The sequence below is a fragment of the Falco biarmicus genome, chromosome 12 (assembly GCF_023638135.1).
Source record: "Falco biarmicus isolate bFalBia1 chromosome 12, bFalBia1.pri, whole genome shotgun sequence".
NCBI lineage: Eukaryota > Metazoa > Chordata > Aves > Falconiformes > Falconidae > Falco > Falco biarmicus.
In genome coordinates, this window is record NC_079299.1 from 14,546,555 (window position 1) to 14,572,437 (window position 25,883).

Sequence of the window (25,883 nt, forward strand, 5' to 3'; positions counted from 1 at the left end):
ACCCTTCTGCAGCAGTGATATGGTTTAGAGAAGTGAGTCTTGTTGGCGTGGCATCTGCTCTATTAATTTCTGGCTGACCTAAAAATCTAAATGGAAAATTGCAACTGAGACACCTGACCTCTCTAATTCTACCATCCTATCAGCTCAGAAGCAAGAAACTCCTGCTCCCTCAAGGGCCCCAAAAAGCCTAATCAAAAGGATCAGGCCATTTGTTTCTAAATACACTTTATTTGAAAAATCAATCTTGTTTTAGAACCTTCTCCTGACCTTCTTTGATTTGTTACTTCCTTGGCAGAATCACTGCTAGGCAGCGTTGTACCATTTTAATGTACTTTGGGTTTGGTCCTCTTGCAAACAGAAGTGTGCCATAGTGTTTGGATCTTTGAGGGTGCTGAAACCAAGAAAACAAAGCCCAGACTCAATCGGTATCACTTTGGGACAAGGGGTGCAGTGAAGTCTAAAGGGGTGTCACTGTTTCACTCCCTTCACTCAGGGGAAGCTGAGGCATTGCCATAGGAAGCCTCTCGTCTGTGTGAAGGCTGCAGGAAAGCTTGCACTGCAACATGGTCTAGAGAAGACTGTGTAAGCCTTATTCATACCTGTCTAAAATCTTGCTGAACAATCTAAAGAAAAGATGGCAAATACTGCTTAATTTGAAGAGCTTTTCCCGTAAAATATTATATTTACTGGATAGACTTCAGCCTGATAAGAAACTACTATCTAGAGGACTATCTAGAGGAGTATCTATCAACTTGGGGCTAAAATCTTTTGGTTCCTCAAGTTATTTTAGAAAATGAATGGCTATAGTCTAGAATATTCTGGTCTAAAGCCAAGCATTTATAAACCTTGGATGATCCTGACATTCAGGGAGTCTAGCCCAATGCTTTACTTTCTGTTGTTTCATGACCCAAGTACAGAATTGAACTTTTCTAAATTTATCCTGTGTGAAAGCAGAACTGAGTTCAGAAATTATTTGTTCCCTATTCTTCCACAGACTTCCTGTATGAATCTGGTAAGTTGTTTAAAGTCTATTCCTGTGTTTGAGGCTCTCATCGGATCAAATGTCTAAGTTTTCCAGTGCCCTGTCTGGTTTAGACTATGGACTCTCTGGACTGTGGACTGCCTATTCCGATAAACCTCTACACAGCATCTAGCACAATGGAATGTGATTACTTGTCTGGAGATCTTAATATAAAAGGATCTAATATAATACAAACATTAAGAGACATAATACCGTGTCATATCATATCAATGACTGGAGATAAACAGAGTCACTCTACAGCACTCTGTGTGGACAGCCTGCAGAGACCCTGCAATAAAGAAGGAATATAGAAATGGGAAGCAGTTTTAGGTTTTCCAGAGCTGCAGGTTTATTCCTTCTCCTTAAACAGCCAGCAAGCAGGATGAATAGGATGAAGGCCATAAAACATGAATGCCCTTTTTAGTTGGAAAACATGCAGTAAACTAGCTGCCTCTTTAGGATCGAAGACTATTAAAAATGAAAGATATTATTACTGTTATTGTAAGGTTTTATTAGTAGTGTTTACCAATAGCCCTTCTCACAGGGGAAATTGCTGTAAGTACCCAGCTGACTTACAAGCAACTACACTGTTCATAGCATCACATGGCTGGCCACACATTACCTTCTGCTATTCTTTCTCTATTCTATTTTATGCCATTGAACTTAGGCTGTAGAAAATATGTTTTCAAACAAGGATTTAGTATGTCCTCTGATACACGGCTGAGATAACAGCAGAGCTGCTAGTATTAAGGAAAATCTATATTAAGGAAAATTTACCTCTAAAAATTTGAGATTCCACTTACTCGTTCTTCTTGCTGTTTACGTTGAAGGGCTAAATAAACCTGAAACTGTCTCAAGAAAGTCTGACATACAGTAACATGCTGCATCTCTTTCTCCCATCCCATCAGTAGGCTATATTTGGTAGAACTATGCCAGATGCCACTAGGTTCATGTTAGTCATTCTGCAAAACTGAAAGACAAATTAAGAGAAAACTGTTAGTATAATCCCAGGAACAGCCTAAAATCAAAATAAAACGGTGTGTTAAAAATAAATCGCATTTTGGAACCTTGCAAATTTCCTTAATAGGAAAGACAGACTTAGTGTTATCAAGGTGCTAATATGCAAATATCTGAGGAAGAAATACTTTCCTAGTGATTATTCACACCTTTCTTGGGTGGAAAGCTGTAGCTGGCTTTTACTTCCACCCATTTCCCTTTTGTTAGTGTGGGGATCGTGGCTGAACTTCCCTGTGCTCCTGGGACCTCCCCCCTACTGAGGGGTTTTAGGTTGGCAGCTGTTTTGCAAGGCGATTGTCTTTCCTGCTTACCTAGCTGGGGAAGTCAGTTCTGCACTTTTTTTTCTAGGGTGCAGAAGGTAGGAGGCAGAATCATGAAATGAGGACATATTTCCTTCAAATCTGAACCCTCTCTTTTCTGTTTCCAAGCCTTGTCTTTCTGTCCCTCCTAATCATAGGACTAGAGAATAATTCAAGCTGAGAAGGACCTCAGGAGATCTCTAGTCCAACTTCCTTCTCAAAGTAGGCTCAGCTTTGAGGTCAGATCAGGTTATTCAGGGCTTTATTCAGACAGGTGTTCAAAACCTCCAAGGACAGAGACTGCATCTTTTCCATATTGGGCGGCCCAAAACCACACTTAGTATTTAGATGTGGTCCCAGAAGTGCCAAGCAAAGGACTTCTTTCACTTCCCTTGATCTGCTGTCTGTGTTCCAGATGATACAGCCCAGAATGTTATTGGTATCCTTTGTGCCAGGGTGCACTACTAGTCATGTCTATCTTGCTACCAAGACCCTCAAGTCCTTTCCTGCAGAGATGATCCTCACCTAGTCAGTCTCTATCCTGTACTGCTGCAGGAGTTCATTTGTTTCCAGATGCAGGACTTGGCATCTGGCCTTGCTGAGTTTCTGAAGGTACCTGTCGGTCTGTTCTTCCAATTGTCTAGGTTTCTCTGAATGGCAGCTCTGCCCTAGACTTTATTGACTAGTCCACTCATTTTGCTTTCATTTACAAACTCAGTGAACATGGACTCCATTCACCTCTGGCAAGTCCTTGTTAAAGATGCTAAACAGATCAGGTCCAGTACAGACCCTGATGTACTTACGTCAGCTCCAGGCAGGGCCAGTCCACTATTCACGCTCTTCAAAGCCTGATTAATTAACCATTTTTTTACCCATTTAGTCATCTGCTTAGCAAGACCACATTTTCCTTGTTCAGCCTTTTACTAACTAATGTAGTGCTAAAGGCTATTCTTGTTTCCCCTTGGCATCCCTTTGACATCTCCATTTGAGCTTTCACTTCTTTTTGTCCTGGAACTCTTTCATGAGTTTTCTGCTTAGACAAGCTGGTCTCCTGATATATCTACTTGCCTTCCTGTGTATTGTGGTGGACTATTCCCAGACCTGGAGGATACTGTCATTAAGGATCTGCAAACTTTTCTAAGTTCCTTTACACTGTGAAGCTCCCTCCCATGGCACCCCATCTACTAGTTTCCAGAATAAGCTTAAATCTGCTTTCCTGAAGTTCAAGATTTGTAAACTGCTACTCTTTCAGGATCTTGAACTCCTATTTTGTGGTCCTTACAGCCAAGGTTGTCAACTGAGTATTGCCATACTAGTTCTGCCTTGCTAGTGAATAGCAGATGCAGCTATGTGTCATCCCTGTTTGGGTCACCTAGTACCTATAGCTGCTTATAACCTGCCTTGTTGCTCTTCCAGAAGATAACAGGGAAAGCAAAGTGCCCCATAAGAACCAGGGTCTGTCATACAGAGGCTTCCTGAGTTGTTTAAACAAGGCTTCATCTACTTCCTCATCCTAAGGAGGCAGCCTGTAACATCTCATCCGTAAAACTAAATAAGGTGGCTAAAGGAAAGCTAAGACAGATTAGGTACAGGTACAGGTAGATAGATGTGGATGTTACAGATTTAGACAAGGGTGCGTGTAGTGTGAATGATCACCTTGTGAAGACCAATTCAGCTGTGTGTTGAAGGCTGACATGGCTGAGTATCCTCTGAATATGCAGAAACTGTGGAATGTACTGAGGACAGAAAATGGAAAACTGCATGACAAAACACAGAAGAGGAGGCTGAGACCTTCATGTACCATTCCCCAATTAGCAGATGGTTTTTGAACAATACTAGTCTCTACACAGACTAATCTTTTTAAAATCACAAATATAAAGCAGACCTCTTTCTTTATGATATTTTAGCTTTCCACTGCAGAAGGTTTTTTTGTTATTTTCCTCTTTCCTACCATGCAAATTTTACAAAAGCCACCAACGGCTTTTTCTTTCTTAATTAAAAAGCTAAGTAATCCAATGCCATTAGCTATGACATTTCCCCATGTTTTAAAATACTACTAAGATCAGTATTGTTAAAAATGCCTAGTCATTGATGCATTATAATGCAGTTTTCTAAAAATAATCTACTAAAATAAATCTCAAAAATGTTATCATGCATGTAACTGTACCTGGTTGGTATATATCCTCAGCTTTACATTTAATGGTGCATTTAAACTATGCATTTACTTCTTTCAAAGGCACCTATACTTGGCTAACAATAGGGTTTTGTTCAAGACTTGGCAAAGTAAGTATAATTTGCTCTATTAACAGTTTTACCTTAATATATTTCACAGGATGTGTTTATCTTATCAGGCAAGAAGAGAAGGCAGCTCCTGGCACATAGATCAAAAGTGTCATTAACCGAAGTTAGAGATCAGCTACATTTAGTTAGTTATTCTGCATTTGGGACAGAGGCTTGGAATTGAAATGGCAGAAAATGGGGTACTAATAGATGATCTTTTGAGGTCATACCCTCCTTCTGGATTTATGAAGTGCAAATATTGGGCGCTCATCAGAATTAATAATATAGTGGCAACTCCTTTTGCTTTGAGAATATAACCTGTCTTTTCTGCACTAAAATTGTAAGACAATCAAACAGGAAAACTTTGCAGGCAGAGCTTGTAATCTTCTACTTGCAGCACTGCATTTGCTAACTTTCCTTGCTTTATATTTTAGAATGCTCTTCAAGGCTAAACACACTGAAATTATTCTGTCTTTTGTCTATCTGTCCTTACTGTTCTTACAGTGAACTCACTAACCATGAAATTAAGTCTACAAGTAAAGTTCCCAAGCAGAGGGTGTGAGCAATATGAATAATGTATTGCTCATAACTTAAACTGAGTCAAGTGCACTGTCAATTGATATGATTGCAGAAAAAATGCAATAAGAATAAGAAATTTTCACAGCAGCCAAGTTCGCTATTAACGGAATTAAAGCTGTCATCAGATGTGCTAGATTCATACTTGTACTTCTGAGTTATTCCCATTCCAGAATAATGACTGTAAACTGAACATTAAGCATTATTGAAGCAGTTATCCCCTTCATGAGAATGAAGAATATTCAGTATTATTGCAGACTGGTATGAATGCCAAATGCTTTTAGAGTTTTCTACATAACTTGTAACTACTAAGCCTCCACCAAAGTGATGGCTATCCCTGTTCAGTCTCATCACCTCAGCTACTGAAGAAAGAGCAAGAGAATTCCTCAGCTTACCCAGGAAATGGGTAACAATGGTAAGGGACAATCGCCTCCAATTTTCTATTGCTTTTGTGGCTGTTTGGACTACTAAAATATTTATATTCTACCTCAGTGGTGTTATCAACTACACAGGAACCTCACTGAACAAATTTATATGGACACGTGAGAGTTAATAATTAGCTAGTATTTATCCATGAAACATTGATAGTATATTTCGGTTTGGTAAAAACACTTATTTTCTCCAACTGTCAATCAATTTGGTTTGATTTTACAAAATGAATATTCAAAAATTCTACAATCTGAAGTATTTATTGTACAATTCAAATATAAACGTAAACTATTTCACATAATTCATCCCGTGTTTAAGTGGGGCTACTGATCAAGGTGATTCAGATAGCTCAGGCTGCCATAGACATTGAGATGCACCTCTTGGTGAATATACACTGTTTGCGGGCCATAAAGCACACCCCAGTCAGACTCTGCCAACAAAACTGTCCAGCTTAATGTTTGACTCATTCAAGACTTCAACCTCCCTTTGCATGAGCTAGCCATATAACATTCCCTCACCACTTTCACATTTTTTATTTTGTATGAGAAATGGAAGATTTCAGACGTGAAGCCCTAGTGACAAAGGAAAAAAACATCATGATCAAGAAAAGGGACTGAAAGTGGGTTTATATGTTAAAAAAAAATTAATACTGAGTCACAAAGAGAAAGAGGTTACAAGAAGATACTGCAGCTGATTACATTTATTGGTAGTATGAGACATAAGAAAAATTTGAGAGAACAGAGAATTGACAACAGGTCAAGCATCAGCTTGGATATAAAAACAAAGACAGGAAACTGTTTGGACACAGCTTGGGTGAAGCAAGATAAATAATACAAAAAGGAGAAAGGTGTCCTGAGGTATATATGAATATTAAAGTTATTTCCTATAATGCTAAACACAAAGACGCTTACTTGGAATCGATAGGGTGGTTACGGAAACTTTTCAGTAGCTATTCCAACCATGAGAAAACAGGGCTCTTGAAACAAAAGAATGATCCATCTCATATCTCATAAGATTGTCAGCACAGTCAGGTACGAATCCTGGCCATAGTGCATCATTTCAGTATAAATAGGTAAGAATAAAAGTCAAAACAGTAATAGAAGCCAATTCTGAAATTCTTTCAACTTCTACTTTGTAAACTAGGACCTCTGGGCATGCAATGTAGAAATGGGAAACAGCAAAGAAATATTGATATCTTGCTGTTATTATCTTCTCTATTTGCCATAAGCAAATTATATAGAAATCCTTTCTGATGGCAAATGGTTGTATTCTGATCTTGCTATGATTCATTATTTTATTCCAAATGAGGAGGATTGCTTTAGATAGTCAGTTGCTGAAAACCATTATAAAATGTCCATTTCCAAAGTTCATGCTGCCTAGCCGAGTTTCCTTTTTTACTAATAGGTAGAATGCTATCTTGCATATCTTTACTAAGCATCTTATCCTAAATGATCTTACCATTTTTGGAAATGCCAGTAAAAGATGAATAGAAGTGGATTCTGGTTTAAAACTCATACTTGTGTTACAACACTAAGCTGATACTCATGTTGTCTCCCTAGTGCTTTTTCATCTCTTAGTGTCTTTTTGACTTAAAAGGGCTATTAGTATTACACCATTAATATGACTGTCATTCTCCATTTGCCACACATCTTTGATATTATGTTGTCATTCATAAGGTCTTTGTCTTAGGGATCATCCTGGGAATATTTCCAAGTGGCAATAGTAATACACAAAGCTGCTAAGCATACCCCCTGGTTGAAGGCCAAAGGTTAAGTTAGAAAATAGTATATTGCTGTTTGTCTACCAGTAACGCCAGTAATAATTTTTTCTTTGATGACTTTTTAGTTTTCATTAACTTTAAGAATGAGTTTACACCAGCAGGAAGAAGACGCCACCACCAAACTGGTGCAAAAGACCAGATTCTTCAATGAAATACTGTAAAAGATACAGAAACAGAAAGTATCAAGAAAGATAAAATAGACTTCTTCCCCAAATAGTGTCTGTGCTTGCAATTACAGTGCTTCACCGTGTTCTAAACCTTTTTGTAACACAAAACTAATCACTTTTCAGGCAGCCTCTGCGTGACCCTGGCATAGGTGCTTTTTTTAGCATAGATGTGGTACCTTTTCCACATAGAGCTTGAAAAGCTTTTAACAAACATTGTAATTACAAAGCTATGTAAATGTGAGCTGGGATTACTAGTAATAATACAGTAAGATCTTAATTCATCTTTTTTTTATAGTCTTTTCAGGGAAAAAGGAACTTGATAGTTTGTCTTGTACAAAAACAAATGGGAAGCAACTGAGAGATTGACGGCTGTTCCTTATCTGAAGATTGGATTTCAAGTGCTAAATAGATTGAAGCTTAGAAGAAATGCTTGAGAATAAAGCAGAATTTAAAATTTTCCTTCTATCTTCCAATTTGATCCCAAATTTCAGGTCTTTTAGATGATTTGACATAAGAAAATCAAGGCCTAATACCATGGTAGTTGCTTTGATAACAGAATAATCCAAATATAATAGGGCAAAGAAAAGCAAGGCATCCAGGGAAATGTAGCTTATCTCAGTGCATACTTTAGAAGTTTCTGTCTCCTGCTGGAACTTGATGTATAAAAAAGAGGAGTGAGTCTCAAGCTCTAAGAGTCTCAAGCTCTAAGATGGTTTCTTTCTTCTCTTTTTTTTTTTTTTAAAAAAAAAAAAAGGCAGTGGTAAAGAAATTAATATGGTCTGGTCTGAGAGGATAGAAACTTTCACGCTGGGATTTTAGCATTTTTAAATTCTAAGTAGTAGGAGATAAAATAAATAAATAACCTACAATACTATAGATTTCCAGACTTTTTAATAAGTTTTGAGCTTCTTTTATATTGTTCCAAGAAAACAAATTAGTTAATTATTTCTGTCATTAAACACGTCTCACATACATTCTGCCTCTCAAGCATTTTAAAACATGAGCTGATGAGATACCAGTCGATCTGTGGTGTTGATAAGTTCAAACCACTTAAGTACAGGAAAGTACATGTCCTTCAAACTACACCATGTTGTATGTGTGCATGACCGTGTAGATGTGAAGCCAGTAGCCAGTCTCTGCAGAATATAGTATTACAGGACATCTAACAGATACACAGTGTTCCCAGCCCCTGTTGTGAACTTTGTGAAAAATAACCTTGAAAAACTGCTGGTTTTTTGCCATTCGCAGCTTTATGAATCTTTGCCAGCAAAAAGCTTGTCCCTTAGTGATCTTGCTTAAATGTAGGGGGGGGGGGGAGGGGCAGGCAGGAGTGAGATGGAAAGTACGCCCTTTCCTTATCTCCCTAGCATTAAACAGGAATACATGTGGATGATGTGTAGTAGGTTGGGAATGAGGCATAAAATGAAAATGCATGTCCAGTGCACAGGAAAGTGGGTTTTTAACAGCTCCATGTGTGTAGAAATCAAAATACCTGTTAGCCTCCAGCCTGAAAAAATCCATCCTCCAGCAGGATAACTGTTTAAATGGGGCTTAGCATTATTAATATTTCTCATTGCCCACCAGTGATTCAGTAAGTGCCTTTCTACTATTAAAAATCAGTCCATGATTTTAATGAGACAGAAAAGTTGGTTCAGTGAATTCCAGCTGTGTTTTTTCTTGACTCTGGGTAGCATTGCTGAATCGAAGAGAAAGTATAGTTTCTCTGCAGGTGACCTGTCTGTTTTTTGGGGTTTTTTTCAATTAATTGCTCCCTCTCCTCCTTTTCCTTTCCCTATGACAGAAGACAGCATGCCTATCAGCAGCTGCAAAAGTAGCAGAGAAAATGTTGCTGGCAACGGCACATACAAAGAGAACCACAAATGTACAGCACTCTCGATATGCATGCCTAGCAGTGGTGTTAGTGTCGTGATTCCAATCAACCGTTCCTTCCTATCACATCCCCCCACCTTCCTTTTTTTATCCCTGTGTTGTTCTCAGGCCAGCGACTGTGTGTAAACAGGATGTGGGAGCTGTACTGAAATGTATTCAAGTCCTGTACACCTCTGTCCTCACCTCTGGCTGCAGTGTGCATCCTGCCTGGAACATCTGCTTCAGATAAATATAGGGAGAGCTCAAGCTGTGCAGAGAAGGGCACAGCCTGGAGTTCTTCAGCCAGTTTTCTCTTGTCATTCTTATTTTTTAACATTTAAAAAAATACAGAAAAAAGCATTTTACTTCTAACTGAAGGGCAGGCTTTTTAAAAAATATCACTGTTTAATATTTGTAAATAACGTAATAGCCTATATTTAATGATTGAAAGATATTCTAAGCCCACTAAGAATAACATAACCTATTGTTTGTTTACCTGTTAGCTCTAATTATGCTAACTTAAAGGTGCACATTCATATACTGTTGATATCCCTGATGTAACTTCAGATTGACTTGCAGCTTTTAAAATGTTGCCTCTGGTAATGCAGCTAAAATAGATCATAGGGATTTATAGCACATTCACACTAAAAGGATCTCATTACGCCTTGAAAACTGAAAGCCAGAATCATAGAAATGTTTGCTACTTTTCAGTAGAATCCACTTCAAGCACATCCATCCCAACTGCCATGCAGGCTGTCTCCATTCTCTGCATTACCTGCCTGAACAGACAGCGGGGCAGCTCTGACAGGAGAGGTGAGGGGGTACTTCTGTGACTGCCAGCTCAGAATGGGACATCTCTGAACATGAGAGCAAATCTGTATTTAGACATCCTGGGAACTCTGTGGCCCAAAAAGGCAACTTAGGACTTTCTATGTCCAGGTAGGCCTGAGTAATATGCAGCCAGCGCATCTGTCCTTGACAGAATTTAAATGTGCCAATCCATGGCCATCATTACAGACATCTAAGAAGACAGCGTGATTTTTAATTTAAATCTTCTGATACAGAAAATAATCAATGTCAAAATCCTTCAATGTTAAGAAAAAGCTGTAATATCCTTACTTATTCCAAGAGTAACAGAGAAAACAGTATGTTAGGACTAAAAATACCTGTACAGCTATGCTTACAGAGCCCATGGACATGCACTTTCAACAGGCTGGCTCCAGTCCCAGTAAAAGTGGTCACTGGGCTGTTGCTACCATTGAGGAGGGCATAAGGGTGCTGCACTTTTAGTTACACCTGCGAAAGGAAAGGGAACCCTTTTCCCCTCCTGCTTGGCACCATCTCCCATCCTGTTCTGGCATGACCTCTAACCCTTCTTGCTGCCCCATCCACAAAGCATAAGAAATCAATTCTGTTCACAATCCTGAGGCAGCTTTGAGCCACTACTGCCCCTACACACATGTACACATATGCATAGATGCACTTAAATGAGCTAAATGGGGACAGGACCCCATGAGTAAGGGAGACAATGACTCACAATTAGAAAACAGGTAGAAAAACACTAAGAAATCCCCGTTTCTACTTTGAATGACTTAAGAATAGATATTTTCAGAGATAATAAAGGATGACTAGAGACTTTAACAGGCTTTTGAATCAAAAAATTCACACACCTCTTGGGAATTTATTGTCTGAAGTATGAGTATTTTGGTCAATTCATCTGATCAAACACAGCCATCTGCAATGCTGCTGTCTATGTCTGGATTAACCATCTATTCTTCCTTTATAGTGAATGGAGAGAAATAGCACTTCTGGGGTAACATTAATCACCTGTTAAAGTAGAACTTTAATAAGTCCACTGAACATCCAATTACATAAGTCCAGCCTTTTATATATCCTGGTCTCACAAGCAATCTGGCAGGTGCTTTTCATAATTTTTTTTGGCGGTGATACCCATTATATAAAGGTTTTTTTGGGGGTGGTATGGGGGGAGGGGGGTTGTTTGTTTTTTCCCCTCTTCTGGCCAAGAGAGCTACCAAATAAAGCACCCAGTGTTAGTTAGATGTTAGATTCAAAATAACAACAGTCCTATTCATTCAAATACTTTTTGTAATATGTAGCAACCACAAAGGTCTCACCTTTTTTCCACAGAAAAAGGCCAAACATCACTGGAAGCAAGACATTTCAATTAATAATACCATTGTAAGCTGGGGTATGACTCACGTACACTTATATACCTGAGCTTCCCGAGAAAAATATAGATGATAAGAGAAGATTATGATACAGAGCATAATCTCTTCTGCAAAAGCATGAGACCCGATAGCTGAAGAACTGCTAACCATTGGACCTGTGGGACTATGGACATTGGATCATTGGACTATAGGAATAGTTATTCCCTGCAGAGAAGGTAAGTATGGAAACTCAGAACAATTTCCACTTTTGTACACATTTCAAAATATTATTTTAATGGACTATGTGGTTGGTTTTTTTCCCCCTAACTCATCGTGCTCCAATTCCCCTTGCATCTAAAGACCCACGCAGTACAGCTTTGTTACATACTTACTTGGGTATTTTCCCTGTGAGGACCTCCACAGAAATTCTTGCTTTCCCCTGTGCCAGCTACTTCTTTCTGCCAGTGCCCTACTAGTACCTTGCTTGTACTGATCCAACTACCTATGACTTCAAGCTGTAAAATATATGTACAACTGCATCATAATTTTATAATGAATGTGACTGACCTAAGGCTTTTCTGTCAGCAGAAACCCAAAATGACCGATGTGCTGCTAGAATATTTCAGGAAAAATGGCCACATGCTTCAGTAAGACACTGTGGTTTGCTAAGATAGAGGGACATGGGAAAGAGTTAATAACGTGCTTAAAACTATCTTTACTGTTTTTAATGTACCAGCATCTAACAACCAAAATAAGATCAGGACTTATTTCACAGGATGCTATAGAAAGGCTTCCAACACATTGCAAGTTAAACAAATAAATGAAAGAATCAAAGGGAAAACAAAGCTGCGGCAATGTGAAGTGAGTTGCTCAAGGTCACTCAACAGCTTAGTAGCGGGACTGAAAACTGAGCACTTGAGGCCCCCCTAGAATGCTTTTTCTGCAAAGCCATCCACAATTCCTACTATCACATAAGCCTTTTAAAACAGGGTTTTGTGCTCATCATCCCTAAGGTGATAAAGTGATAAGTCTTCTTTTAAAAACAAGAAGTACTTGATCCTTGCAGGGGGAGCAGCAAGGCTCTTGAGAGTGTGATATTTCAATGTAAATAAACTGTAGCTACGAGGACATAAAAGACAGACTCCTCACAGTAAACAACAACAGGTCAGCACTTTGTGCATTGGGAGTTGGGATAATAATTTCTTGTGTACACATGAAAAAACTAATACAGATGTGATTCCTTTTAATATGATCAGGCCTGGGTCTAGGCTATAACAGGTCCTCTTTGTCTGCTCTTGCTTAGGCTCTCTACAAGGAGGAACTTTGTTACTGGGTCTAGGATGCTCTAGAATTTCTTGCTTTTCAAATTCTTATGGGTAATTTCAGCCTTTCCTGGCTGTCTCAAATCCCTTTTGGAAAATGTGTATTCAAAAGGAGTTGAAATTCAGTAAGCCAAAAAAGAAACTCTACAGAAATGACAAAACAGTGTGTTATCATATTTTCCCTCGTCACTCTTGATTCTGATTTAGCAACAATTGTAAATGCTGACCTTTCTTGCCAGCTTCTCCACAACCACCCCAGCAGCGCTAACTCAGAGTCCGCTTCCTATTAAGCTCACGTGCAACTCTCCAGAAAGCTTCATAAACATGATTTCTCCTACTTCCAGTACAGAATCCTCATTAGTCTCATAGACCACACACATCTTCTAGGCAGAAGGTAAGGCAACCTGTAATGGACATGGCTGCCCAAACTAATAGGAAAAGGACAATGTCTTTTTCTTTACATTTCTGACATGACACATCACAAAGAAATGCCAGATCAGGGTCAAGTTACACTAAGCTGCACTGTGCTTTTTGGTCTTGTGATGTGACGTAACCTCTTATAAGGCAATGAAAGAATTGTAATGTAAAGAAAGGCTTTTGAAAGATCTACTAGAAGGAAATAATTGTTGAACATGGGAAGAAACTAAGTGGCTGGTAATACTCAAGCACTAAGTGCTGGCTCCAAGCAGTGCTCCAGGATTATGCCCTGCTGGGAACAGACCAACCTGCAAGTCCCATGTCAGCATCAGAGGCCACCCAATGCCACTGGCGAGCACCAGGTGGCTGGAGGGGTCTCTGTTGCCCAGCTGCCTGGGGGAAGCTGCAGTACAGAGCCCATGAAGCCTGTACTGTCCTCCGTCCCCCTGACTGTAGGGATTCAGTCTTGTTCCTCCTTTAGGTGACTCAATACAGTCCTATTCCATGCTTTTTGTTTGCCAACAGATTATATCTAGTCACTCAGCTGGGGTCAGCCACGGCATTCATCAGGCGTGGACAAACAGCAGAGAAGCAGCAGAACTGTGATGCTACTGGCATAACATGATAATAAGGAATGAAATGGGGAACCTACTCTGTTCTGGAGATTATGATACTTATAGCAGCATTTCTAGGACTTGAGGTGGGGAGGCAGAAGTTGAGAGAGAAAAGTGCTTGGAGAAACATCAGAAAGTCAGCCTGGACAGAAGTCGTTGCAAAATATAATTGCAAGATCTTTCTGACTGCATTTGTTAATACAGAGCCGGTCAAGAGTAAGATTTATGAAACCCATTCCTTCTACTACTCAACATGTACTGAAGTACTCCTAGTCTGCTGGGATATCAAGAAGGAAGTAAATTCCAGGACTCCCCATGCACACTGGGACAGTGACAGAGATTATGGCTAGAAGGATATGGAAGAGAAAGTTTTCTTCTGTTTTCACCTGCCATTATCCTTACAGTGGCAAACCCATATTTGGAAGCCTGTCGGGTAAGCTTTTTTTAGAGTTGCTTCATCTTCTGCGAACACTGTTCTCTTTCACAGAAAAAAAAAAAAACAACCCAACAACCAAAACCCAACCATAGTTCCTTCTTGTATTTTTAGATTTAGTTTGTTTTGCTCTTTGTATTTTAAAACAGACGTGTTTATTTTCAACAGAGCATTAAAGAGGCCATTAGAAATGTATCATGTGACAGCACACTACAACTCTACAGTACAAGAGATTAACAGTAAGCACTTCTGTTCTCTAAAGTTGCCATTTTATAGATCCTTTCACTTTTCCATTAAATCAAGTCATGTCTTTCAGACTTCCTGATATGAAATGCTGCTTTGCCATCATGTTCACATGTTCCTATTGTTTCTTTTGAATAACTACAAGATTTCATTAAAATTACTATAAAAATAAGAATATGATTGAAAGCTAGCCAGCAGAAAGCTGTTATTGCCCACAGTGGGTTTACTGTTCAAAACTTCTTCCCTAACTAGCAAAGATGCTGAGTGACTTTTTTTGAAGTTAGCTGAATATATCAGAATAAAGCTTTGCTGCACATTCACAGGATGCAACTCACAGGATTTTGGATATCATTAGGTTTTAGACACTAGAAAAATTACATTTTTGCATTAGTACTTGAAGAATTTTTGTTGTTGCTACCGGTTTCTCAGAACCAAATGATGACATGACAATTTCAGGTTACAAGCTGTGACAGGATGCATTATTCCACTGCACTTGAGGAATAACTCACAAATAGCTGACCAAATGAAATATGGAATAGGAAGACAGCATTGCCTTTTTCAACTAATAGGGTTCTTATGAGTTCGGATTTATCCATAGACCCAACCTTAGTATCTTCTATGCCCTGCCTTTGGGGTTTTTTTCCAGACTAATTCACTGCAACTGTCTGAAAAGGTCCTTTTCCTATTAAGAAAAGTTTTCACTTTTCCTTGCGATTGTTCAGAGGGACAGCTTCTGAAGAAAGCATTGTAATGCATTTACTGAAAGGCCACAGGGCTGCCATCTGTGGGTCCCCTTTATAGATTGGGCCTCATTCTGCCCACTGCCTTGGACAGCGAGTAGTGCTTGCCCTGCAGCTGGTCCCTTCCAGCCAGCGGGGCTGCGAGTGGGAGAAGGTGAGCTTCCCTGGGGACGGTGCTGGGGGCTGCTGGACCAGTAGGCCGCACGCAGGACCCAGTGGGTGCCCCAACAAAGTGAGGGTGGGCATGATGGCCAGTGGGTGCTTCCCAGCTGTTTTCTGCCATGTCTCTTCCCTGCCAGCCTCAGCTGTGTTAGGGGCTCTGCCAGCTGATTGCTCGACCTGCCCCACTCCCACTTTGAAGGCAGAGAGGAGGCTCACAGCTGCCTTCCCCTGAGCTGGTGCTGAGGGCCCACGGCTGGGCCGCCATCTTGTCCCCGAGTGCCTGGCCTGCTTGTGGGTAGACAGGCAAAACACAGCACGCCAGCGCTCCACTACGCTCCGCATCCCGACAGACCAGTTCATTCCCGCCCACACAGCCAGATCAAACAGTGTTCAGGAAACAATCTGGGATCCATATTAGCGCTCGGTACCATCACCGCTGGGGCAGTTTAATGGGGTGAGGGGGGGATGGCACTGTTTCTAGCACATTCCAATTGACAACAGCTGGGACTGCTCCACTCTGAGCAGCTGCCTTTGCTGCAGCCCCACTGCATCGCCTTTCTGTGTGGAGAGCTTTGTTTTGGCTGGGGATGGGTTTGTTGAGGTTTCTTGCACTAAAGTCTCACACAGAGACTTTCCCTTTGTCCATGGCATGTGACCCTGCCAACTTACAGGCTTGCATCCCCAATAAGAAAAACAACAACGTTTAAAAAAAAAAAAAAAGAAAAGGTTAATTAACCTCAGGTCTGTTCTCAGCAAAGCAAGGCTGCCATGGATAAGTAATAAAAATAGCTTCTCAATGGTCCTTGTGTCTGTCAGAGTCTCGCTCTGTGATCTTTCAGTCAAAACCGTGAAAGCGGGAGGGGGAGGAGAGGCTGATTCGCTACTGTCCTTTTCTTGTGCGTGTGTTCCCAAGGCTGCCCAGCTCTGTCCTTCAAATCATCTCCACCAGTAAATCATTTAGCTCAACCTGTCACTCTTGGCCATTGTGAAGAGACAAAAGCTACCCATTTAACCCCAACCATGGCTGATTCACGCGGCAGGGAAGGCAGGCTTACAAAAGGAGGCTAGCAGGGAAGGTGGCAGTTGGGTTGGGTTTCACGTAGGCTGGTGTGGTTTTCCCTCTTTTTTTTTTTTCCCTCCCCCCAGTTATTTTAAATTAGCAGCACCTCTCATACTGGGATTGTTTTTTGAAGACCACATGTTTGTCAACAGAGCTGTTCTGCTTGAGTAATTTGACCCCAGCCAGGCTTCAAAGGTTTGAAAGGGCAAGAAACACACACACGTATCAGCATACATCTATTACCCCTTTCACCTGGACAGCTTTTTAGACCGTTTTTGTTGCTTTAAAAAAAAAGTGGTAACACAACATCCAATTTGTCACAGGGAACCAGAGCTATTCCAGTCAACCTGCTATTTGGGGAAATCTGCACTGCAATTATTGGGTTCATTTCACCTGAAGTATTGCTCTAAACTGTCAGCTAAAACTCTGCTACCTTGAATCGTAACCTCTGCCCAAAGTCTGCACTTCAAATGGGCATCTCTTGTTGTTACGACAGGCTGTTCTCTCTGCCAAGAAATCACTCTGCTCTGATGTTTTACAATTAAAAGTTAGTCCTTTAACACAGAAATCAGCTGTTAAGTTTAAGACTTATTTTCCATAATTGCCCTGCCAAAGTTTAACCTTCATGTAACACCTCTCACCCCCAAACAATCAAAACCCTGAAAAATTAAACAGGCCATCAGAGAGCAACAAACTCACATGGTGCTGACAATAAAATTAAAAGCATACAGAAACCAAGCAATACTGCAGATTGCTCCACGATTTATTCCTTTGCCCCACCAAATTCCAGAATATCCCTAGCGAGCACAGAATCTGCCATGAAGCAAATTGCAATTTATATATGAAATATACTTGCAAATATCCACAGTTTTGATTTCTAATGATACTGTTGTTAATCCACAGGAGAATTCTTCCGTAATTACCAACCAAGTGTCATGCTACGTTTTAAGAACCAAGCACTGAAGTTGATGAAGAGTCACAAGCACAAAGTACACCACATATGTGCTTTTCCAGGGATATTTCTAGTTTTTGTTATGCCTGTGAGATACAAGAAATTACTATGCATGTACTATACATTTTTGTAATCTTTTTAATGGGCCTTTTAACAACAAGCAGTTCAGGATGTGGTTATTGCTTAGGGTGTTAGACATGTTTACTCTCCTGATGGACATTTAAAATGCCTTAAGTCCTCTTTTCAATATGAATTGTGTGTCAAAATGTTGGTTTGGATATCATATTCTTTCCTAACCCTGTCATTAGGACGAGTCTTTGTGTGCCTGAGTCACTCTTGAGTTTTTTTGTTTGTTTTTTGTGTTCCCCTGACAGGTCTATCCTACACCTTTCTGTAGCTAGCAAAGTAAAGCAGAGTTGAGAAAACATGTTTTGCATTATTGAGTTTGCAGTCTCACTGTAAGCTTTCTCACAGATTCATCTTCAATGAAGGGCGGAGGGGTGGGGGAGAAAACATGCTTTTCCCTGAGACTGCAGAGTATGTGAATTACCTTCTTTCAGCCTATGGGGCAGCCTTCATAGATTTCAGCACAAATGGAAGAAATATCTGATTTCCCATTCCATCTGGATTCAGTTTCTTTCTTCCTCTTTGTATAGTTTCTTAGAGACATTATGGAGCTCACTGGAGGGGCTGCTTACACATGACTATGGCAGCACTGGGCATACTGCCAGAATTTCACTCCAGGAGGCTGCAACAGGAATCTTTAATTAACTTGAACCAAAACACTGAATGGCAAAGAACAAAAGAGTGGGGGTGGAGAAGGATAGGAGGAAGGGAGGGAGCAGAAAATAATGTTTCCCATACTAGAATCTCCATTTCTGGTCACAGTATTACATGATCATATTGTCATCCCTTATACGTATTTACCAGAGCATAGGTAATAATTCCTAACTTCTGTCTTATTTGGTAAATTTTGCCTTTCTTTCTACTCATGGAATTAATATCTGTGATTGTCCTTTGTAGCGAACAGTATTCTCTTAAGTCTTATATTAACATATAGTTTGATTATATAAATCCTCTACAATTTGCAAGATTCTAAATATGAGATGATTGATTCTCCAGCATCTTGAACATTGCAAAACTACACTGTAATACTGCAGCAACGCATAGGAGTCCCAGACATTGAACAAGATCCTACTCTGCTCGGCATAGTACCAGTATGGTATGTCCCTGTTCTCAAAAGTTTACATTCTAAGCATAAGCAAGAATTAGGTACAGACAGATGAATAAAGTAACTACTTACTGAAACATCATTATTCATTGTTGTGAAATGTTTTCAAAACAGAATGGATAATGTTTCACACTCATTTTGCAGAAATATACAAGATACAAGGCAGTAGAAATCAGGCCTGAAATACCTTTCTCACTTGAGCTCAAGGGAATGAGTTGAGTGGTTTCTTTACTGTCCATTTCCTGGTTAAATATGTGTGCAGAATAATTACTCTAAATGCAAAACTAATGGTGATTTCATGCATATTCATTCAAGTGAGTTTGTGATCGAGGCTCTGATACTGATCTAGCTAATGAGGCTCAGTTGCTCAAATATTTGTGAAAACAAACATAGAAAGGACTTATACATGCTCAACATGAACTTATTTACACATTCAAAGGAATATTCAAGTGTGAATTGATTTGCCAGTTGGTGGTTTGGAGTGTATTATGTTTGTATCTTCTGGCTTAAAGACATCCTAAAAGAATTCAGTCTGTGGTATCTCTGATGTGAATCAACACATGGTAGCTGGCGACAAGTGAGATACTCACTTTAAAAGCACTGTCCTGACCCACACTGAAATGTTAATGCAGACATACCTAAATTCCAAAGAATTATTTAATCCTCAAAAGTATATATACTTTTTCCTATCCTAAATTTCCAAAACAAATTAAATCAAAGGAGTATCCTTAATTCCCTGTTTTAAGCTGATTTATGGCAAAGAAATCCTATTTCACTGCTCTGTAAAGTAATCATGTACTTGCTAACTTATAGCATGAAAATCTGACATAGAGACAAGCTCCAGAATCCCAGAAACAGAAAGGTTTCCACAGAGGCCTGAGGATGTGTCTTCCCCTCATATCATGTTAAAAGCAGCTGCAAAAGAATTTAAGAATCTTTAAATTGAATGTGACTTCTTTGATAAGACCCTGCTCAGGTTTACAGATACCAGGGGGGCTGAGGTAAAAGAATCACTGGATGCGCCTTAAAGAGATCTCTGGAATTTTTTGGCAACTACCTTCATTGGAAGCCATAATACAAACAGAGAGCAGACTTGGAGAGATACCTATAATACATATGTCCAAATTTGTATTTATTTATATATATTATAGATAACTGTATATATATAAAAAAGCTTTATATGAGCCATTTGATTCATCTAACTTAAAAAGAATTATGTATCAGCTGTACTAGGAATGTGTTTAGAGTAAGAATTCAGTTTCTATAACAAAATTTCTGCCTGCTAGAACAGAAACTTTGCTCTGAGTTAGTCTAGTGTAACTACAGAATAACTCTAATTCAACAGCATTCAATTAAATATAATGGCAAAGGAAGTTCTCTTTCAAGTTTTCTGTCTCTTGCTAAACATTTTCATATATATTTGTGTGTGTGCGTGCATAGATAGATACGCAGACAGATATCTGCTGCATTACAAAAACACACTCGAAGAATTGAGCATGTTTATTTGAACCTGTGAAGAATGAGCATGGCACTATTGTTCTCCACCTAATAATTAGTATTCTGGCTCCTTCTGGATTACATGTGCGCTAGAATCTGTTTTAAACTTTTAAAGATGTTAACATTTATCTACACTGAAGACAGCATTAGTTGTTTCTGGCCTTACTCGGGCAGATGGACTGATCCTAACAATATAAACTAATCTCTCATGCAATATAGTCCAACTTAAAGGATTCTCTGAAATCTTCTGTTGTTGATATTTATTTTCCTAAAAAATGTCAAAATGACTAAATGGTTTCAAATTCAAAGCGACAGCAGAATAAAACCTTTTGAAATCCCTAATCAGCATTCATTCCTCATGTAATTAATTCCAGTGAAGACAGTAGAAATAAAGCTGAGGCAAAGTTAACTCACATTATTTTCATGTGACAGATAGCCCTGATTCTTTTGTACTGGCTGATTTTTAACTGTGTCAAGTATTCACAATTAGAAGTAAAATTATTGATGTGTATATTAATGGCCTTTCAGTACAAAGGTGAATATGGGCTATCCTGTTCCATTTTTTTTTTTTGTCAACTTTCTGTTGGAATTTAGAAAACTCCTTTTTTAGTGAAAATGAGTCCATTTGGACAAATGGATGTTAGAAATTCTGAATACAAGTAGTCCCAATAAAAATAAAGTTACCATCATTAGAAATACAAAAGTCATAGAATCCCTCAACCCAAAAGAGATCATTTTACAGGAAGGCTCACAGACTTCTTTTCACTAGCTGACATATCTCCATGCTCAGCAAGCTTTCATTCCATGGGAGCTGCCCACTGGTATACCAGTACTGCTTTCCAGTTTGCTCTATGATTACAATTCCCACTAGTTTCCAGGCATTCCTAAACAAGGCCCAACACTTCTCTAAATTAAGATTCTGCCTTACATCAGACTTCAGCAATTTTCACTTTAAAAAAAAAAAAAATAAACGAGGAGGATATCTGAGAATTCTCTTAGAGCAGAATTTAAATTAAATCTCCTTATTAATGATGTATGGATTTCTTTCATTGTTTAGGAGGCCTGTGAGCAGTTGAAAGAAACAAGAAGGCTTTTAGTAATGGGCACTAACAGCACCATTGTGCTTGCATGGAAGCTCTTGGCCATTCAGTGTCACAGGGTCAAAAACAATCCAAGCTCCCACACCAAAGCAGCCTGCAGAAGGCCACACAGACCTCACAACACTGATTCTTTAGAGCTTGGGTGTGTTTCTGTGAGCGATGTGTTAAGTTCAGCATTTAGGGGTAGAGAGGAAATTAATTTTTGTTAAAGTTTACACTCATTCAAACTTCCTAAGCCCATTTTTATTTTCCAAGTTAGGTTGGAAATCTGATGGGAACAAGCTAAAGCATGAATTAGAGTTATTATAAGACAGCCTTCTTTTCTAATGCTTTTACTTCTGGTCATCTGGCACGTCTCTGTCAAACACTAGGCATAGCATTACTGCCTTGCATGTAATAGTGATGGAAATCATAGAGGCATAGAAAGCAGGGGCGGAGGTGGGGGGAGAGGAAACAAGATTAGGGAAGGAATTTATTTGACTCCACAAACCTTATGAAATATTGCATTTAATTGCTAATAAAATATTTGAGTCCCTTTTTATCTGGTCCTCCTTTCCTTTTTCCAGCTTTTGAAATGTGTGACCTGGATCGATGCTTTAAGTTGCAGATGGCAGTCAAAGAAATCTCATGTACTTCAGAGGGAAGCTAACTGAGTATCCCTTCATAACTAAACAAACAGTAAATTCTGCATTTTGCTGCATATTATCAGGCACGGGTTACAGATATATATTGTTTATATATATACAGCTTCATTATATGTCCAAGTTCTAAAGCAGAAAAAACAATACACATGATTTATACTGATTTATTGTGTCCATGAAAAGAATTTGATAACTGGAAAGCCCCAAACGTTACCAAAATACCAATATACTATGAAACCCTCTTTTCAAAAGAGTATGCTATCTTATTCTCACTAATGTCAGGGAAATGTAATAGGATGGAAGAAATAAAAAGGTTTTCGTGCACACAATGCACATCAACATTCCTATTCCAAATGCATGTGGAGCACAGTACTTTTTTTCAGAAATTCACCTTCTCATGAATGAAGAAGTTTTACTTCTCTCCTGGCTTCAGAACTCTGGCAAGACTTTCTTTTTAGTCTTTGCTATTACCCTATTGCAAACTTTACACACAACTTTGAGAGAGCAAAGGAGGTATTACTCTAAAACCAATTTTGTTTCAGTCTCATGTCAGAACCATGCAGGAGGCGTATGAAAGCATAGGGAGTAAAGTTGGTAACCAAGGACTTCTATTTTTGACTGATGTTTTAAAGCAAAGAATGTTAACCTTGTGTTTTGAGTGAAACTAATGGTAAACCACAGCAGATTTGTTAGTGTTTTGTACAGTGATGTTCCTAGATCAGAAGCAAAATTTCTTTGTGAGGGGGCTAACAATACTGCAGGGGGCCATCTTGCTTCACTGAACTGGAACATCCAGTCTTTTGAGAGCACTCACACATTAGGTCGTAAGATTACTCTCACTATAGCAACCTTCTCCACTGCAATCTTTTTTTTTTTTTCTGGTTTTTTTTTTTTGTTCTTGTTGTTTTGATTTTTTAAAAATTCTTTTCAGAAAGAAGATGCATTATAAATTATCTCTGCCACTACCTATTATCTTCCCCAAAACCTTCTACTTTTTCCTAAACTTCCTCCACTGTCACAGTCAGTTTGAGTTCAATTTTGTTCAACGTCCGGCTTCTGCACTTCAGTTTGTATATAGAGGTGTTTATTTACAAAACTGAGCAAGGACAAGAACGTGGTGCTCTTTATCCTGCAATATCAGTAAAATGTCAAATTAGAAAATTCAGGGCTCCCTTTGATTTCTTTGATACTCAATTCCTCTAAAAACTAGGCTTGTCTCTATGACCCTCTAGTCGAGTGATGGGGCAGTTGTGAATGTAGACTCTCTATAAAATAGTTTGAATTTCATGTATCTAATGAAACTGGTGTACTATTGAAGATGTCAGAGTAAAATTAATCAGCTGATTGGTATCAGAGAAAAGAAAACCTGAAAATCAATGAACAGCTGCCTCTCCAAATAAGAACACCTCAAACAGTATCATGACTGAAGTCTAGGGAGGAAAAAAGACAGATCTTCAAGAAGTCTTTGAAAGGCCAAAGAAAACTGTTTGAGCCTAACCAGTCACAGGGAAACTTCAGGGCTCAGGGATCCAGTACTTGCATCCAGATTCAGCTGCCTGCTGAGTAGGGAAGAGGAGCCTGATCTGTGATCTTGCATGAAGACTTATTTGCAGTTTGTCAGCAACCAGATCTATAGAGGCAATGATCAGTACCTGTTTCTATTTTTAACATAGACTCAGACAAATAAAAAACCTATAAGGATAAATTTATAGCAAAACACTTTAGATCTAGTATGAGAAAACAAAAAGTGGCTCCACTATGAAGTATCTAGCACAGTACAGCTTAGCCAAATAAACATTTATCTTTTCCCCAACCTTTTGATGGCTAGCTGGCAAGTAAAATCCGTTCAAGAAACTGTGTCAAAAGAACAAGCCGGATATATTGGGAGCAGTGTTTGTTTTAACTGAAATATATGCTGCATGCCTAACCCAAGTACAGAAAGCAAAAATCTAGATTATGTGATGCACCTAAAAGGAAGGTTTCTAGACCTCAATCACTGCAGGAAGGGAGGGACATTACCTTAGTGATGAAGTCTGCTTTTGTCCCTGGAGAAATAAAAAAAATGAGCTAGCCAACTACACTAGTTGGGTTTAGGTTGCAGACCCCTGATCGGGTGTTGACAGAAGCTGGGAAAAGGAGGAGGCGGCTTTCTTGGCTTGAATCTTATGTTCTGCTAAAGCTATTTTGAAACTAAGTTGGAAATTTCCTTGCAACACCATATATGATAACAAAAGTGACCTTATAGACGAAATATCTAACTTGCTGCTCCAGGGACCCAGGTGGCTGTTCATATAGCTCAGCCATAAAAAGCAAAAGAAAGAAGACAGTGTATCACACTCTGCTGAGCTGCATAATGCTATGAAGGCTTAAAAAATTTTAGTCATCTATCACCAATATACAGTATACCCTTGGATAAAATTTCTAGTGTTACTCTGCATTTCATTGTCCTTTTATGTGATCTTCCATCAAAGGACTGAAGCAATAGAAATGGCCTGTTTAGCGACAGTAATACAGTCTAATTTGGGGCCAGTGTTATGAACTAAAAAGTGTCCTTTTCAGCAATAATTTTTAAATTGCTTTATGTGTGCAGGGAGTATTTTCTTCGCTATCTTGCTTTACCTATTGATATGGCTGATCAGGAGATCACTGTTTCTTTTCCATAAGAACGGTGCACTAAACCGAGATGGCTGTTGCAGCTGACTCAGTAACTGGGCTGCCCTCAGCTAGCACAGTCCAGTGTAGGAGTGGGATAAGTAGGAGTACTTGTCACTTGACAGAGGAGCTGCCACTGCAAATCCAGCTCTCCCCTTTCCCATGCATATGGTAGCTCTACCAGTCTCTGATAGAGGCCACAGATTTCAAACCATAGTAGAGCTGGCACTTGCAAATGCTTGTTGCTTCCATGCGAAGAACAGTTTGGTGATCTCAAACCGTTTCCTAAAATAGAAGCCACACAGCACAGAGTGATACCTAATTGGGCAGTCTAAAGGCAGAGTCTAGGATGTTTATGCCTGTACAGAGTGATTTATCTATTAACCCTAGGGGTAGTCCATGGCAGATGACACTACAACTGTTGGGAAAGCTGCATGAGAAAGCCTGCTGCCCTGCACCAGAGTCTGTTTGGTACTGGTTCTGCGGCTGAACAGAGGGGCCAGTGTCAATGTTACATTCAGAGAAAGAAATGTTACAGCTCCAGTTAATAAAGGCTGCTGATGTTGGAGTCAGCTAACTTTGGTCAAGCAATAAACTTGGAAGTCTTTTCCCCCAAGGGCTTCCTTTTTTGTCTCTAAAACAAAGGAAAGTGAAATGAAAACAAGAAATCCAGACTATATAGCAGAGTATTATGTGACTAAGCCAGCTGTTGCTCTCATACTGTTATTTTTGTAGCCCAGCCTATTCTGCCAGAAGGGAAAGCCTAAGTCTGCCTACAGACCTGTTGCTTTTGATAGCTAGACAGGGCACTAACACTAGTATGATATTCTTTAGCCCTGTGAACCTACACACATATGATAGCGAGTCTGAGCTGCCAACAATATATAGCAATTGAAAAAAACATTTACTATTTATTTACTTCCACTAGCAAAAAAGAATAGTGGGAATAGTTTGACCAACTGTATTGTTTAGGTACTCATTCATTAGGTGCTTAGTTACTTCTAGCGCTTCACAAAGTGCAGCAAGTAATTTACTAACAACTCCAGCTTCAGCAAAGATGCCCTCCGGCCCTGTGAACTTAGAGCTAGTCATGCACTAGTGTTTTAATGAAAGCCAGGCAAATAGATATCTGACATGGCTGGGTTGAAGTAGTGATGGTGGGGGAGGTTTGCATTAAAATGCAATACAGCACTGAAATCAGTGATAAAGACTA

At 39.3% G+C, this 25,883-nt stretch overlaps 2 long non-coding RNA genes across 2 annotated transcripts in view; one reads left to right on the forward strand and one right to left on the reverse strand.

Annotated features, from left to right (window-relative positions):
* LOC130157466 (uncharacterized) overlaps window positions 1-21,930 on the forward strand; it is an 83,314-nt gene extending 61,384 nt beyond the window's left edge. Inside the window, exons 8-9 of the long non-coding RNA XR_008824889.1 lie at window positions 11,587-14,392; window positions 14,561-21,930. This is a non-coding gene — a long non-coding RNA (uncharacterized LOC130157466). The remainder of the gene's footprint in view (window positions 1-11,586; window positions 14,393-14,560) is intronic.
* Window positions 1-25,883, reverse strand: part of LOC130157468 (uncharacterized) — a 136,698-nt gene that overhangs the window by 17,497 nt on the left and 93,318 nt on the right. Inside the window, exon 9 of the long non-coding RNA XR_008824891.1 lies at window positions 1,825-1,991. This is a non-coding gene — a long non-coding RNA (uncharacterized LOC130157468). The remainder of the gene's footprint in view (window positions 1-1,824; window positions 1,992-25,883) is intronic.